The sequence below is a fragment of the Trachypithecus francoisi genome, unplaced genomic scaffold (assembly GCF_009764315.1).
Source record: "Trachypithecus francoisi isolate TF-2019V2 unplaced genomic scaffold, Tfra_2.0 Lachesis_group15, whole genome shotgun sequence".
In the NCBI taxonomy this organism is placed as follows: domain Eukaryota; kingdom Metazoa; phylum Chordata; class Mammalia; order Primates; family Cercopithecidae; genus Trachypithecus; species Trachypithecus francoisi.
Genome location: NW_022681460.1, coordinates 23,209,232 through 23,225,063, shown reverse-complemented (window position 1 = coordinate 23,225,063; position 15,832 = coordinate 23,209,232). Strand labels below are relative to the sequence as shown.

General features: G+C 34.5%; 1 protein-coding gene across 2 annotated transcripts in view; it reads left to right on the top strand.

The window, feature by feature from the left end:
• Window positions 1–15,832, top strand: part of TRDN (triadin) — a 431,045-nt gene that overhangs the window by 93,268 nt on the left and 321,945 nt on the right. The window lies entirely within an intron of this gene.

Below are 15,832 nucleotides of genomic sequence, written 5' to 3'. Positions count from 1 at the left end.
TGAGTGAGGAGGTCACAACCTGAATGAAGAGAATGATAAACCTCGGACAAAGGAGGACAGCAATGGGGCAGGAATTTCAGAAGCGTAGGAATTTTGACAGGCAGGGGTAGGAACTTCATGGAAGTTCCACTGGGGAGCAGGTAGTACCATCCTGAGGTACATTTGTTGTGAGAAAAGAGCCAATATTTAAGCCAGATTTAAAACAATTGCAATGTTTTAGTCACTGCTACACATAGGCAGGCTGTCGAAGGTACTTACTCAGGAAGATACCCCTGGCTTCTGTTGCTGTCTCCTAATACCTACTGTGGATTCAGACAGCAGGATCCAAACTTACAGTTTCAGCCTTCCCCGAGAAAATGATGAGTACCTCACACTATCTGGGGTAAAATCCACTTAGTGTATGTTAAATTAGAAACTTTGGATTTGTAACTTATGCAGCAAAAAAGAGCTAAGCCAGTCAAACTCAACTGTGGCAAGGCATCCAGGAATGGAAATGTTTATAAAGCTCTGTGAGGAGAAAGGAAGGGTTTCTACACCTAGAAATCCAGAATGAGAACTCGAGCACTCAAGACAAACTTCAACCATGAAATTCAGGTTTAGAGATTCTAGATTTGTCTATAAACTTCAAGAGATCAGGAGCAGCATCTTTCTGTAGCTGATTTCCCATAGAGAGTGAACATAGACAACTTTTAAGTGAGCTATTAGTCATTATCTGGAAATAACAGCTTATGCATGTTTATTTTCATTGGAAATGGAAGAAGGGAAAACAGATAAATGATGTTTGCTCATTTATACTTATAAACTGAATTCCATAAGACTATCATAAAGCCATATTTTTCATAAATTAATATTTACCATTTAATAAAAAATTTTTTCTTGTGATTTAAATTTTTCTTTGAAATTATTTAAAAATGAAGCTTCATATAGTAATTAGTATAAACTGCAAATTCATACAAAGCTGTTTTACTATTGTTTCTTAAATTATTTCCTTGATTGAGCAAATCAAATTTTTACCAGAAAAACTATTAAATAGTTGTTTAGGGTACTTTTAAAAAATGTTAGAAATGCTGATTAGTCAAAAATAGTCTAAAGGATATATGTCCTTCAACACATGTACACTAATGTCTTTAAAGATTACATACTCAAAATTAGGGGAATTGACTTTAAATCACCGAATATATTTTCTTAATAGTATTATTCACAGTTGCATGAAAAAAATTGACATTTAAGTAAAAATCTCAGCTGCCCTATCTTGAGTACAGAGGCTATGTAATAATAAACCCTAATTGAAAGTGAACTCAAGAAGATCATTTCATTGTAATAATTATTTTTTATGTGTAAGCTTTTCTTTCATAGAAGTATAGAGACAATGAGAGCTTTAAAGTAGTAGGTAATATTTTATAAAACATTTATAATATATATTTTACATTTTAAGTATACTTTTAACATTATTATTAGGCGAAAAATTCTATACATTACTCTTGTCTTATAGGTTATTTTATTCATTTTTACATTTACAAATTTTGGTTTAAGAAAGAATTTGGGGGCAATGTAGAATGATAGTCTCTTAAAACATTTGATTTTCACCCATCTAAATGACTCCTCATTAATACTCTTGTCAATTCATATATTTCAATAATATTTAGTCATTTTATATTGCCTAAATTATCAGGCTGTAGCATTTTTTATTCTACTGTCCTATGTCTACCTAAAACATTTTATTTGAATACACTTAGTTTTATTTGTTGAGTTATTGCTATTCTTAACAAAATAACAATTCAGCCAGCTTGTTATTTGTGGTTGAAGTCTGCAGTTCTTAATTTGATATGGAATAATGGTGTAGTCAACTAATCTCAGGGTTGCAGTATTGATTATTAAACGGATTATTAATATGGATGAAATATCTGATTCTGTTAGTCCGTGGAATCAGTTGTAATATATAAATATAGCTTCAGGGTATTACATGTAGTACCTAGTGCCTTTATGTTCTTCATGCATAGTTATTTTTCAACTTGTCAAAATTTTAAAATACCTAGTTCTATTACAAAACACTTCATGATGCGACCCCAAGGCACTGAATCATTAGAAAGTACTATATTTTAATACACAATTATCTACAAATTATAACTATGAAAACCAAATACTATTTATTATAAATCGCATTTTCTGAAATAATTATTTTCTGTATATAGTGGTATACTATCTGGAAGTGTGCTTTTAAGCAATATTTTTCACACTGGGGTATACATCATGGACATGTTAACACCTCATTTTCTAAGGGGTAAATAAGAGTGGAGAGATTTAAAGGAATTGAATGCTATTTGAGTGTTTTTCTAAAATTGATCTGCTTGAGAGCATGCCCAGGTTTATAACTGTACTATTTCTACTTCAGATATAAATAAATTTGTTGTTGGTTCTTCATGTCATTTGACATTACTTGGAAGAAGACAAAAAAATTAAGTAACATTGCCCTAGTAATATTGTATGTGTGTGTGTGTGTGTGTGTGTGTGTACAGATGTGCATAAGGCTTCTCAATATTTGTATCTTTAAAAGTAAAATATAGGGCTAGATTTGTTGATGAACCCTGTCTTATTCTAACTGTAAAATACATTAATCCACAGATAGGTGAATTACTTTTAAAGCCCCATTCACTAGATGGCATTCTAAAAAAAAATTCCACTTTTCAGGTTTAATAATAACTTATGAAGATTTGCAATATATTAACCTTTAGATTCTTAGATTTTTATAGTCTAAAGGTTAATATATTACAGGATATGAAATCACAGAATATGAAGGAAATTTTGAAATTTCAATATACACAATTTTTTTCTTAGAGAATCACAATGTAGCTCTTGAGTAAAATTTGTATGAGAGAGGTGGAATGAAAATATGAATTTAAAAAGAGAAAGATAAAAAATTTCCAAATGTTAAGAAATAATTTTTTGATAAATATTTTAAGTTGATAATGACATCTAAAAATATTATAGTGTTTGGATTCCATCAACTCAGTTTTTAAAAGGGATATGTCAACTTTATTTTTAAATGTCAACATTTACAATAATCTATAAATTATATCACTTGTAATCCTTTAACTTATGATGAAAAATTTTAGAACTTGTGGGAAGGGATGCAGAGTTTTGCAAAATTTCTAAGAAATGTAAAAGGGAAAAAATTGAACATGATTGTAATAGAAAATAAACATTTTGCTTTCTGGGTAACTCCTAGGTTTCTGAGTGAGAGCAAAGCACAGAGGTGTAAGATTTCATGATGGCACAATATATATCCTTAGCTAATCACTAATACAGAATATGGACATGTTTTATGCCTTCTGGGATTAAACTCAATCAACAAATGTATTTTTCAATTAATCTTTTTCAAGTGTTTTCTATAAGACAAGCAATGAGCTGGTAGAAGAGAACATGTACTATGTGCTTACCACATTGCTAAAGACTAATGATGAAAATTTATTAAATAAAATAATAAATTACCATAATGGAGTTTTGATGTGGTATTGCTAGCATCAGGATCAATGCAACATGTTATTTTATAGCTTAAGTAATTGCAAAGGTGTAAAAGATCACCTTACTTAGTAAAATGTCCTGCAAATACCACAGTTAAAAGTTTAATGAATACATGATCAAACAAGACAGTAAATAAGATAGAATAGTTGGGGCATTGTATATTTGATAGAGATGAGGGTAAATCTTTATATGATTTTATCATTAATAAATTGAACTGAAAGAATATGAAAATATGAATAATAGTAATGATATCATAAATGGATATACTCTATTTGTTAGAAATATGAATTAATTTTAATTTGCTTAATTATTCATAAAGACCCAAAGTTAAAGTTAAAACCAGGGCCAGACTCAGTGACAGATGCACACACACACACACACACACACGCACATACACATACACAAACACACACTCAGAGAGAAAGAAAAAGGGAGGGAAATAAAGAGAGAGCGTGAAAATCCAAAAGTCTTAATGCAAAGTTAAAAAATATACGTTTTTTCAGCATAGGTATCTTAGTGTTTTTCTCTATTTATGTTCAAAAATAAAATACTGGTTTATTACTGGTTTATTTTACTAATAAAATACTGGTACTAACACTTTTAAGTGCAACTTAACAGATACACCTATCTCTATCTCCTTTTTATAGTTTATTCTTAAACCTCTATCTATAATATATCTGTATGTAAGAATAATCATTACAGCATTTATATCTTTGGAATATGTAATTTTAGAGGAGAATAATAGGCTCCTAACAAGAAATTAGGTTTTGTAATGTCTTTTTCCTGACATGTAGCTTTAAAGTTAAGAAAGAATAATTGTAGTCATTCAGAGTTATGCACATTTAGTTTTTTGGACAGGAGAAACTGATCTTTAATTTTAGGAGCATGGTGGCCTTGTGGGCTATAGGTTTACTCTTGCCTTAGAGGAAAGCATCAGAAGCTAATCTACATTATGTTTAATTTCCTTTGTTGCGAACTACTTGCTCTTTGAAATAAGAAATTGTCCTTAAGGATAAGCTGGACCCAATATAAAGGCTGATGTTCTATGAGATTGTACTTGATGCGTGTCAATGGCAGAGGAAGAGATTCCTCACTTAGAGCAAAACAAATTACATTTCCCCCTATAGTTGCATGTTTAAATTTCCCTAAAGCTCTGCGAGTTGAAAAGAACTGCCTGGTAAATTTTAACTCAGTTCTTTCATTGTATATTTTTCTTACTTTATTACAATCCACAATAGCTCTTGCAGTCAGAGTGAATGAGAAAGAGCCAGAAAATTTAAGCATCATAAATATTCAAGATTTTAGGATGAGGCCATTCAGAAGGTTGTATCGCGTCATCGGGAGTTAGATGGATGGACGTATGTGTGTGTCAGAGCTTTCATTGCATCCATCTTTGCTGGCAGCTTCAGTGGTTTACACCAGGCTGAACATTAAGTGTCTGGAAAATACGGTGCATGAAAAAAGGAAGGAGAATGGAAAGATGACTAAACTTGTTAAAATTCATAGCCTCAGAATATTGGTTACTAGGTAGGCCCTAGTAACATTGTTAAGTATACATTTATCTTTGGATATCGCCTCTAAATAAATCTAGATCAAAACTCATCTCCATAACTGCACCATTGCATATCGCTCTCAGGCTGCACGAGGAGCTTAGAGCTTTATCTTCTGCCTGTCTTTCCCAAGCATGGATCAGACTTGTGATGGGGATGGGAGCGGGACAAAGCCCAGAGAGAATAGACAGTAGATGTGGAGGTTGGCTCAAAATGAAAAAGGCTGAGGAGGGGGAGGTAAAAGGAGATGTAGGATCCAGTCACTTCTCCAGGTAGTTGCTAAGAAGTAAACTCTGAGACCAATGACTCAGGCAAATGTAACACTTCGTGCTACTAAAAGAGCTCATCTCTGTCAAGACCGGCAGACTGATGAAACAAATAATGGTGGGTCGAAGCAGAGCCTGAATTAACAGGCCAAGGAAAGCAAGAGATCAGGTTTTGGTGCCAACATCAGAAGGTATTAAAAGAGTCTCTGAAGCAACTCAACTCAGGCCCAATCATTTTATGTAGTTCTTCTTGGAGCAAGAATAATTTCATTGGTGTTATATTTCTACCTGTACCTAAGATGAGTAATAGAGAAAAGGATGTGGGGGGGAAGCTGTTAGGTCTAATGTATTTCAGAATCTTCTCTCTGCAGTTCTGTGTTTCCTGTTTCAAATTCAAGAGAAACTAATGTGCTAGTTGAATGCAGATGGTGTAAAGTTTTACCTATTTTATAGATTTTCATTTAGAAAGGGTCTGTTGAAAAATAAAACAACAATAAAAAAAGCATAACGGAAGCCTTACCAATGGTTCTCAACTCTGTGTGTCAGATTCAAGTGATGTCTTAATTAGAACTATTTTGCCCATGAGAGACCAAAATCCAATTCACACTTGCTTAATGAAAAAAAAAAAAAACAAAACAAAACTTTTTTGGCCGGGCGCGGTGGCTCACGCCTGTAACCCCACTTTGGGAGGCCGAGGTGGGCGGATCACAAGGTCAGGAGATCCAGACCATCCTGGCTAACAAGGTGAAACCCCGTCTCTACTAAAAATACAAAAAATTAGCCAGGCATGGTGGCGGGCGCCTGTAGTCCCAGCTACTAGGAGCCTGAGGCAGGAGAATGGCATGAAGCCGGGAGGCAGAGCTTGCAGTGAGCCGAGATCGCACCACTGCACTCCAGCCCGGGCGACAGAGCGAGAGTTGGCTTCCGAAATGACTTGATACGGTTTTTTTTTTTTTTAAATCACGTTATTAATAAATCCTCTTTCTTCACTTCTGGAACCTGCTTTCCTTCCTCTGTTTCATTTGTTTCAGTCTCAGGCAGGTTTTTCTCTCCTAGTGGCTCTTATGGGGATCAGAAAGTTGAGGCCCAAATTATTTTACCTTAACAACTCAGTAGAAGAGCCTGTTCTCTTCCCCAATGTCTCTGCAAAAGCATTTGGTTCACTCCCATTAATCTGGATTTAGTAGCATATCCTTGCTGGAGTCAATCAGTTGGACAGAGAGATGAAATATGCACTTTGTCAAGGCCTATGAAATGGGCACCCGTCCTTGAAACTGAACGGTAGGTTAGCATGGGGAAAAAAGTGGTTCCTAAAATTAAGAGGAATGTTATCAGGAATAATGGATTCTAGCAGGAAAGCCACAAATGTCTACGTCATCTAATTTTTGTTTCTAATTCAGAATTCCAGGTTACCTCCCATCTCCGATTTACTAAATAAGAATCTCTAGGGCTCAAACCTTAAATAGTTGAAGTTTTAAAATCTCCACAATGTTATTCTAACTCATAATCAGGGTGAGAGCCATTGCAACCCAAAAGAGTAATTCTAAAAATAGAAAATTTTATGCATCCTGAGGCCAGTGAGGGAGACAGTCGAGGATAAGTGCATAACTGCACAATTTTTTTACACACAGTGACTAGTGTATGTATATATAAATCTACTGTTCAAAATCCCAAAACATGAATGATAGGATGCAAACTAAGTTAGTATATATATCACTGTCGCATTGACCTGAGCCATTGGAGTAACTATTGATAGTTGATGCTCATCATCTGAACATATCAAAATTTTAAACATGATTGAGATAAGCTTGAATGAATGCAACAAGGAGGTATTGGTATTTTTTCCCTTTGTGCTGTTAACTGGCTATGGTCAGATCACTTCAGTGGCTCTCAGTTCTCACACCTGTAAAACAAAACTGCCAGATTTACTGATGTCCAGGTATTTTCTAGCTATGATATTTTACAATTCTATGATTAAATTGTGATGCCATACATTGATAATTTTTTCAAGAGTTTCATCTGGACTAGAGCTTTGAAATTCAAAGCATGACCCATGGACCAGCAATGTTAGCATCATATGGAACCTATTTAGAATTGCAGAATCTAAGCTCCATCTAGACATAATAAATCAAAATCTGCCTTTTAAGATCCCCAATGACTCATATGCACATTAAAATTTGAGAAACATTGATCAAGACAGTAGTTTCACTTTGGACTGTGGTTCTGAAATTACCTGAGAGTTTATTTAAATTGTAGATTTCTAAAAATTTCCTTGCCATGAGAGACAAGTTAATAACATCTGAGTTGTAGCTCAGGAATATGTTTTAAAATCTCCCCCAGATAATTCTGATGTACAGACACATCGGTCTTACCTAGCACTTATCCTCAAATATGAAACATGCTAACACAGCCAAAATCATACTCAGATCTCCAAATCTGCAAACTTCACCATTGGTTATCTATAAAATGTATTATTTGCAATAATTTCTACCTCTGTCTGGTTTATGTACACATGGGAAATGATATATCATTTATAGATGGAGAAAATAAAATTCAAAGAGAAAAATGAATTAACCTAAGATAACAAATTTAATGGCAAAAGTGAGATTAGGTAGATATCATCTTAGTATATTTATTTTTGAAAATTTTTAAGGATCATTAGTATACAGTGTTGAATCTATTATTTTTTCTTGATAAAGTTCAGCTTATCTTACCAAGTAATCAAACACTATAAAATAAAGATCCAAAATAATTTACATTTATGGGCTTCAACACCTGTGAAAGAAGCTGTTCTTAATATCTTCCTATCACTGTATCTGTAGTGGTTGCCCATTTAGTCATACACACAGTAGGTGCTTCAAGGGGGAAAGAATATTCCTTTTTATAGTCTTCATCAATGGTGAGTAGTACACTTTTCCCAGAAATATTTGTTTACCAATCAAACATAAAAAGTATTAGAAAATCAAAGAATATATAGATACCTACAGGTAATCTGGAATATTTATTTAAAATATTGATAATTCAGCACAATAACTGTGTTTGGCATTATTTAATTAGTCACTAAATAGATAACAAGATTTGCCTGTTCATCTCTTACAATTAATCTTTTGTGCCCTAATAACAATTGGCAGATTCTTACAAATAAAGATTCTATGTTTAGGTGAATAAATAATTTGAATTTTTTAATATTAAAATGGGAAATAATGTAAGAAGGCATTTTATTTCATCGTTGCTTGTGAGGTATCTAGAGAAAACATAATACCATAATACGATGCTTTCTTTGAAATACACAACGCTTTTAATAATTTAATAAACAGAATTGTCATCTTAAAAGAATCAGGATGATTGCCTTGGTGACAGAGATTATCCTTTTTTTTTTTTTTTTTTTTCTGAGATGGAGTCTCGCTCTATCGCCCAGGCTGGAGTGCAGTGGCACGATGTCGACTCACTGCAAACTCCGCCTCCCGGGTTCACGCCATTCTCCTGGCTCAATTTTTTATATTTTTAGTAGAAATGGGGTTTCACCATGTTAGCCAGGATGATCTCGATCTCCTGACCTTGTGATCCGCCCGCCTCGGCCTCCCAAAGTGCTGGGATTACAGACGTGAGCCACCACGCCCAGCCTGAGATTATCCTTTTAACTTCTCAAATCTGTCATTTGAAAATCTTCAATTGATAACATTTTGAATTTATTAACAGTTTGCCATATTAATAGAGAAAAATAGCATGCTTTAAACTGGCCATGTAAGGTCTTAGACAAAAATTACAAACTATCTATCTACTCAGCAGCAAACTTTGGTATGATTGTAAGTAGATCAAAACTATCATAAGCAAAATACATGTAATATAATAAAATAACTTAGAAATATGTCACTACAAAATCAAGTCATTCATAGGAATCACTGACACATTCTATTTTCACCAATTTTGATTCCATTGGTTGTTGCTACTACCAGCCTTCTCATTTTGAATACCTGTGGCCTCTCTTCCCAGTTACATATGGAAGTTGAGCTCAGAGACTCTGGGGAGAATGCATTGGCCTGATGATTAGTAACATTGGCACTGTGGCAGACACAGATCTTATGTAAACATTTTGAAAAAATTAAACAGCCTAATAAGGAAGAAGAAAAACCGATGAAGTGACTCTTCACTTGGAATTTGTTGAAGTTTTAGAGATTACACCCTTTGAGTAATTGTCTGTTCCTATGGGACATTCAGCACATGTCATGAGAACAAGAAAATTCTCCATTATACTTGAAAACTCTTCACTTGGACTACCAAGAGGATCATTAAGTCTATCCTTGTCCTCTCAAATGTCCAGCATAAATATATTTAGTAAAGGGTTAAATTTCATAATTTCTGCATATAGAATACCATAAATATAGAGACAAGTGTTATAAGGCAAAATAAAATGTAGATTATCACTGAAAAACCCTAATCAGTAATAAGGAATGCTAGAGAAATGTAATAATATTAAACCTGCAGAATAAAGGGAAGAGAAATTTTGAGTCCCTTCCTTTAAGCTCAGTTAAGTAGTATTTTCCATTTTTAAATCTTGCTCCCGATTTTTTTCTGTTGAAATAGTTATATTTTATTAACGTTTTCTTATAGGCATAATATATTCACTTATAGTTTATCTAGTTTTTGTATGAGCATCTATAAGTAAATTTTGAAATAAAGCAATGTTAAAAACATGCTTAATGTCCTTAATTTACCTACAATTCAGCTTTTTAGTGCTCTAGAAAAAACAATATGAAAAACATTTCTGAAATATAAAAAACTTTCAATTGTTGCAATTGTTTTTCTGTTTTCTCTTCTATTTTTGTATTTATTTTGAGACAGGGTCTTACTCTGTTGCCCAGGCTGAAATGCAGTGTCACCATCATGGCTCACTGCAGCCTCAACCTCCTGGGCTTAAGGGATCCTCCTGGCTCAGCCTCCCAAGTAGCCGGACTACAGGTGTGCACCACCACACCCAGCTCATTTTTATTTTTTTTATTTATTGTAGAGATGGGGTTTCACCATGTTGCCCAGGTTGGTCTTCAATTCCTGGATTCAAGCAATCTGGCCACCTCAGCTTTCCAAAGTGCTGGGATTACAGGTGTGAGATACTGCACCTGGCCAATCGTTACAGTTTATAAATACCTTTGGCATATCTTTTTTTTTTTTTTTTTTGAGACGGAGTCTCGCTCTGTCGCCCAGGCTGGAGTGCAGTGGCCGGATCTCAGCTCACTGCAAGCTCCGCCTCCCGGGTTCACGCCATTCTCCTGCCTCAGCCTCCCGAGTAGCTGGGACTACAGGCGCCCGCCACCTCGCCCGGCTAGTTTTTTGTATTGTTTAGTAGAGACGGGGTTTCACCGTGTTAGCCAGGATGGCCTCGCTCCTGACCTTGTGATCTGCCCGTCTCGGCCTCCCAAAGTGCTGGGATTACAGGCTTGAGCCACCGCGCCCGGCCCCTTTGGCATATCTTATTTCCATAAGTAGTAAAATCTTGCAACTTTCCCCTGTATTTCTAATAGAAATTTATAATATTTAGAAATGAAATATTTTTTCAAATTTTCAACTATAATCATTTTAGTAGTTAAATGGTATTTTGAAAGTTGTATCATAAAAACAAGTAAAATATGATCCATCACCACTTTCTAAAATATGCAAGAATTGATAACCTGTAATCATGGTTGAATATTTTTTCAAGTAGTATGCATTTCTCAAGTGTCTAGTATATTCTAGTCATCATGTTAGGCATTGAAAATTTAATGTGGAACAAAATAGACATAATTCTTGCCCTCATCAAATTTAGTTATTTAGTGAGAAAGAGAGACAAGTAATAATAATACCTGGCATTCACATGATGCTTTCTTGACACAAATGATGCTCTAAATGTTTTACATTTTAACTTATTTTAATCCCCATATAATCCTATCTGGTAGATACTACTGTTAATCTTATTTTATGGATGAGGAAATGAAGTTCACACAGCTAGTAAGTATGGAAATCAGATTTGAATAGAGTAGATTGACTCCAGTGTTAATTATCTTCAACATTAAGCTGTATTTTAATGGATGTCAGAGATGCAAATATTTTTGTATAGATCTTTTAATAGTTTTATCTATGTCTACATTTTCCTATCAAAATGCATATTTTAATTATGTTGGTATACTATAGATTTATAACATCTTTCAGATGATGATGATTAAAATAATTAAAATAATTATTTGCAGATCATTGGAATCCTGAAATAAAGAATAATCTAAAAATATGACTAGTTTTTACTTATTCTCAGCAGCATAATAAATTATTATAACTCCTCCTCTGTTTGGCATTGTACTTTGGAAAACCAGTCTGTGTGAGGAACATATATTTCATTGCTATCGCCGTTAAATGATAAACCATGAAAGTCGGAGTTTAAATTCTCTGAGTTCCTTAATGAAATAAAGTTATAAATGCATTTAAGCCTAGTATGATAATGTTTTCTTTGAATTTCAAAAGCTTTTAGTCTTGGAGTGAGAGATGAATAGTGGTAAGAATCTAAGAGGAGATACTACCTTTTCCTCCACTTATCTTCACTCATACCTCCCTACCAGCTGCCAGAAAAGTGTTAGGGCAAAGTCAGGAGTCGTAAAAGAAGTAGAAATACACTTCCTACATTCTTTGAAATTAATTTGCCCTTCTCTTAAATCCTTCAGTGCCCCTGAAACCGTTACTGACACCGGCAACTTTAGTGGAGTACTAATTCTTTCTTATTAGGCAAAGCTGCCAGTGACTCAGTAGAATGAAGGGATTTCCCTTTGTTGCCTCCTAACACATTAAGATAATTGTAACTTTTTTTCCCGTGTCTTTTTCCCTTCTCCCCTTCTCAAAATTCAAATAGAAACTCCTATCTTTAAGAATTTATGGGCAGACTCACACGTGGATTAAGATACTTTGACCTTTGTGCTTTCTAAGATACAAAACATTTTTCAAGATGTACCGGTTACAAATGTGGCTTATGATTCCAACTAGCATCTGGTGCTGAGACTTAACACCTTTTCAGAGACATTGGACCTCCACCTAATTGCAAAGGACATATATGTGGAGGTGAATAATGACTGCCGTGCCTTTCTTCTAAGTCTCTTGTATCCAGGTTTGGTTCAGGTTTAAGTGAACTGGTCCTCAAAAAGTGTCATGATGTTTAAATAAAGTTTTATGCTATTATACATTATTTCATGTTATATTAAGTGGAGACATTCACCTGTCTTTGCAAATTATTAAATAGCCAGAAGCTAGTAATAACATAATATAGAAAATTTAATTTTATTTGAAGATTGTGAGACAACAAATTTCCACCTTTAATGACTTGAATCTTTTAAATTTGATTTTCCAATTTATACAAATATAGCCTTAGCTGGAAAGAGCAATTGAAGGTAACAAATCAGGCATTGCCTTCTTATGAGAAAAGTATCTTTCCAAAGTCTAAGTTAGTAACATGTTACTGAATTGGACAGGAGTTTGAATGGTCATCATTTCCTGGCTAAAGTGTAAGGCGACAGAACTGGCACACCATGTGGAGGCTTTACTGGATTCTTCTGACATCAGATATCCACAGTCAGTGACACCAGTGATGGAATCCAGTCCCTAAAGAAAATGCAAAGTTGCAATAAAATATGCAGAGAAACATTTAATTTCCCCTTAAGTCTGAATCATCAGAAATAATTTTTTGTCTTCCTGAGCAAAGAAATGTAGGTGGGTGTATGTCTTTACTAGTTCAGCTGTGTTTATCTATGCTTGCCTCTGTAGAAATATTAATATTTCAGCTAAAAAATAGTCGATAATGTACCTGTAAAACAAAAATCTGCCTATGTAAGTTTGTATACTTTGTTGTGAGCTGTAGAGACTTTACTGTGTGTGTATCTTTTTAAGAACGGGTGACCTCTGTTTACAAGAAAACTGCCTGCATCTGGCCAGAGCAGTGAGGTTGTCTTAGTTTGTTCTAAGGCTGAAGTGCAGAATAAGGAAAATAAAAAATGAGGCTTTACCTGTGAGAATGATCTAAGTTGCAGAACTAGGTTGCATCTACTCTACTTACCACAGAGTAAAAAATAACTGTTCTGAAATAAATTACTATTTTTTCAGTCGAATTTTCCTTTATTCATTTTTGTTTTTGCTTAAGTAAAGCTTATAATGAAGTGTATCCAACATGCAAGTATTTGCCTTTCACTTTAGAGTTACCTCCCTTTCATGTATTTGGGAAAGGGAGATAATATATTTACCCTGGCCTTTCCCTTCACCTGAGTAGTGGTCTTGACCCTAGTCTTTTTGAGATTTGTCTTTTTTTGTTGTTGTTCAGGATGGTTCCTAGCTCATTTCAATTATTGCTACTACCTAGCACTCATTCCCTTTGTCAGGATAAGAGCTAAGAGGAGCAAGGTAGCTCCTGCTAGTACTTCTTTCACCTGTTTTCTGATGTGCAAATTTACACCTACCTTGCAGAAAACCCTAGTATGATCAACAAGGACTGTCTTTCTAGTCCCCAAAACCACCACCACTCTGGTCCAGTCTTTTCTCCAAAATCTAAGTTAAACTGGGAGATTCGACAGGATTTTTCAGGCAAGGTGGCCTTCAGCACCAGATTCTATGTAAGAGTCTAATTCACGTCTTATTCTCCCATGTGAGCTCCAGAATCCCTTCTTTATTCTTTTGAATGGTCAGCTGATGTCTACGGAAGACACATGTGTATACACACACATATGCACACACCCCTACCTCTACAAAAAACATTATTCTAAATGACAATTTTAAGGCCTCCCCATTATGTGGTGAATGTAGCATTCCATGCATTTTTTCAGTTTTAAAAATTTCATGCCATCTCTGTATTCCAGTTAATACCTACTGGGAATAAGGTATGATCTCTTAAAGGCAAACTCCCTTAGTATATCCAAAGATCATTCTAAATCTTTGATATTTTGCTTGCTTTATGGACCTGAATTAAACAAAGCACCAGTCTTCTTCATAACATCTGTTGGTTTGGAGAGGAGGGAGGAAGCAAAACAGTATTGACAGGAGAGAATATCAAGTTTGTTTTTTCAGTTCATTTGAAATCAATTTGTCCCTGTGGATGACCTAAAGTTTTATATAGGTCCTTTGCTCCCCCTGGGATTAGACCTGCATTAGACCTGTCTAGTAGTAATATAATAGGAGCCACATATGTAATTTAAAATTTTCCAGTAGCCACATTTAAAATAGTAAAAAGAAAAATATAGAATTAACTTTAATAATATATCTTATTTAATTCAATGTATCAGTCAGGGATTAAACAGAGAAGTAGAACCAATAGAATATTTTGGAGATACTTTTATACTTTTAAAAAAATTAGTACAAGGAATTGGCTTACGCAAATATTGGTAACTGGCTACGCATTTTTAAACCCATAAGACAGGAAGTCAGGAAGGGAGGATCATAGGCAAGTTGAGCCTAGAAGCTGTCAACCAAAGTTGTCATTCAGAGGCAGAATTTCTCCTTTTGCCCTGGTCAATCTCGGGCCTGTTTTTAAGGCTTTCCAAAGAAATCAGAGAAGCCCATCCAAATTATACAAAATCTGCAAAATCATCTTACTTAAAGTCAACCAATTAGTGATTTTAATTGCATCTGCAATATACCTGCAAGCAACTCTAGGTTAGTGTTCAATAAAATAAATTCGGATAATAGCCTAGCCAAACTAAGCCGTTAATAAAACCATCACACCCAATATGACCAAAATATCATTTCAAAATGTAGTTCACATAGAAATTATTAATCAGATATTTTACTTATATTTTATTCTAAGTCTTCATAATCTAGTGTATATTTTACACTTATAGCACATCTCAATTTGGATTAACCATGTATCATGTCCTTAATATGCACACATGTCTAATGGCTACTGCATTGGATAGTATAGGTCTGGACAGTGATAGTGATTACTCTGGTTATCATGTGAGTTTAGAGCAGTGGTTCTCAACTAGGGTTCATTTTGCCCTATAGGAGACATTTGGCAAAGTCTCTGGACATGTTTCATGGTCAAGATTGGGAGGTGGATATGGGGTTTACTGGCATCTAAAAGGTAGAGGCTAGGAATGATGCTGAATATCCTAAAATGCAAAAAAATAGCCCCTTCCCCAAATAATGCTTCACCTAATTCAAAAAGTCAATAGTGTTAAGGTAAGAAACCTTGCTGTAGAGTAAAATTTGGAGACCAGAGAAGAAATAAACAAAATGGTGAGAGAGGCAGAAAGTTGGACATTTCCTATATCATTTGGAGATATTTCCTTGCATTTTGGAGAACTGTTTTCAGAGATAAGAATGAGTGCCTTACCTGTTCATATCTCCATCACCATATTCAAAGTCAGAGTTGAGATAAAAGTTGATTAGTGACCCTGTAAATAGCAAGATGACTGATTAATGAGGAAAATTAGGAAGAAAATCTTCACAATGGTGGTTACCTCCTTAACAGATGAATGAAAGCTAGTGGCTGTCTTT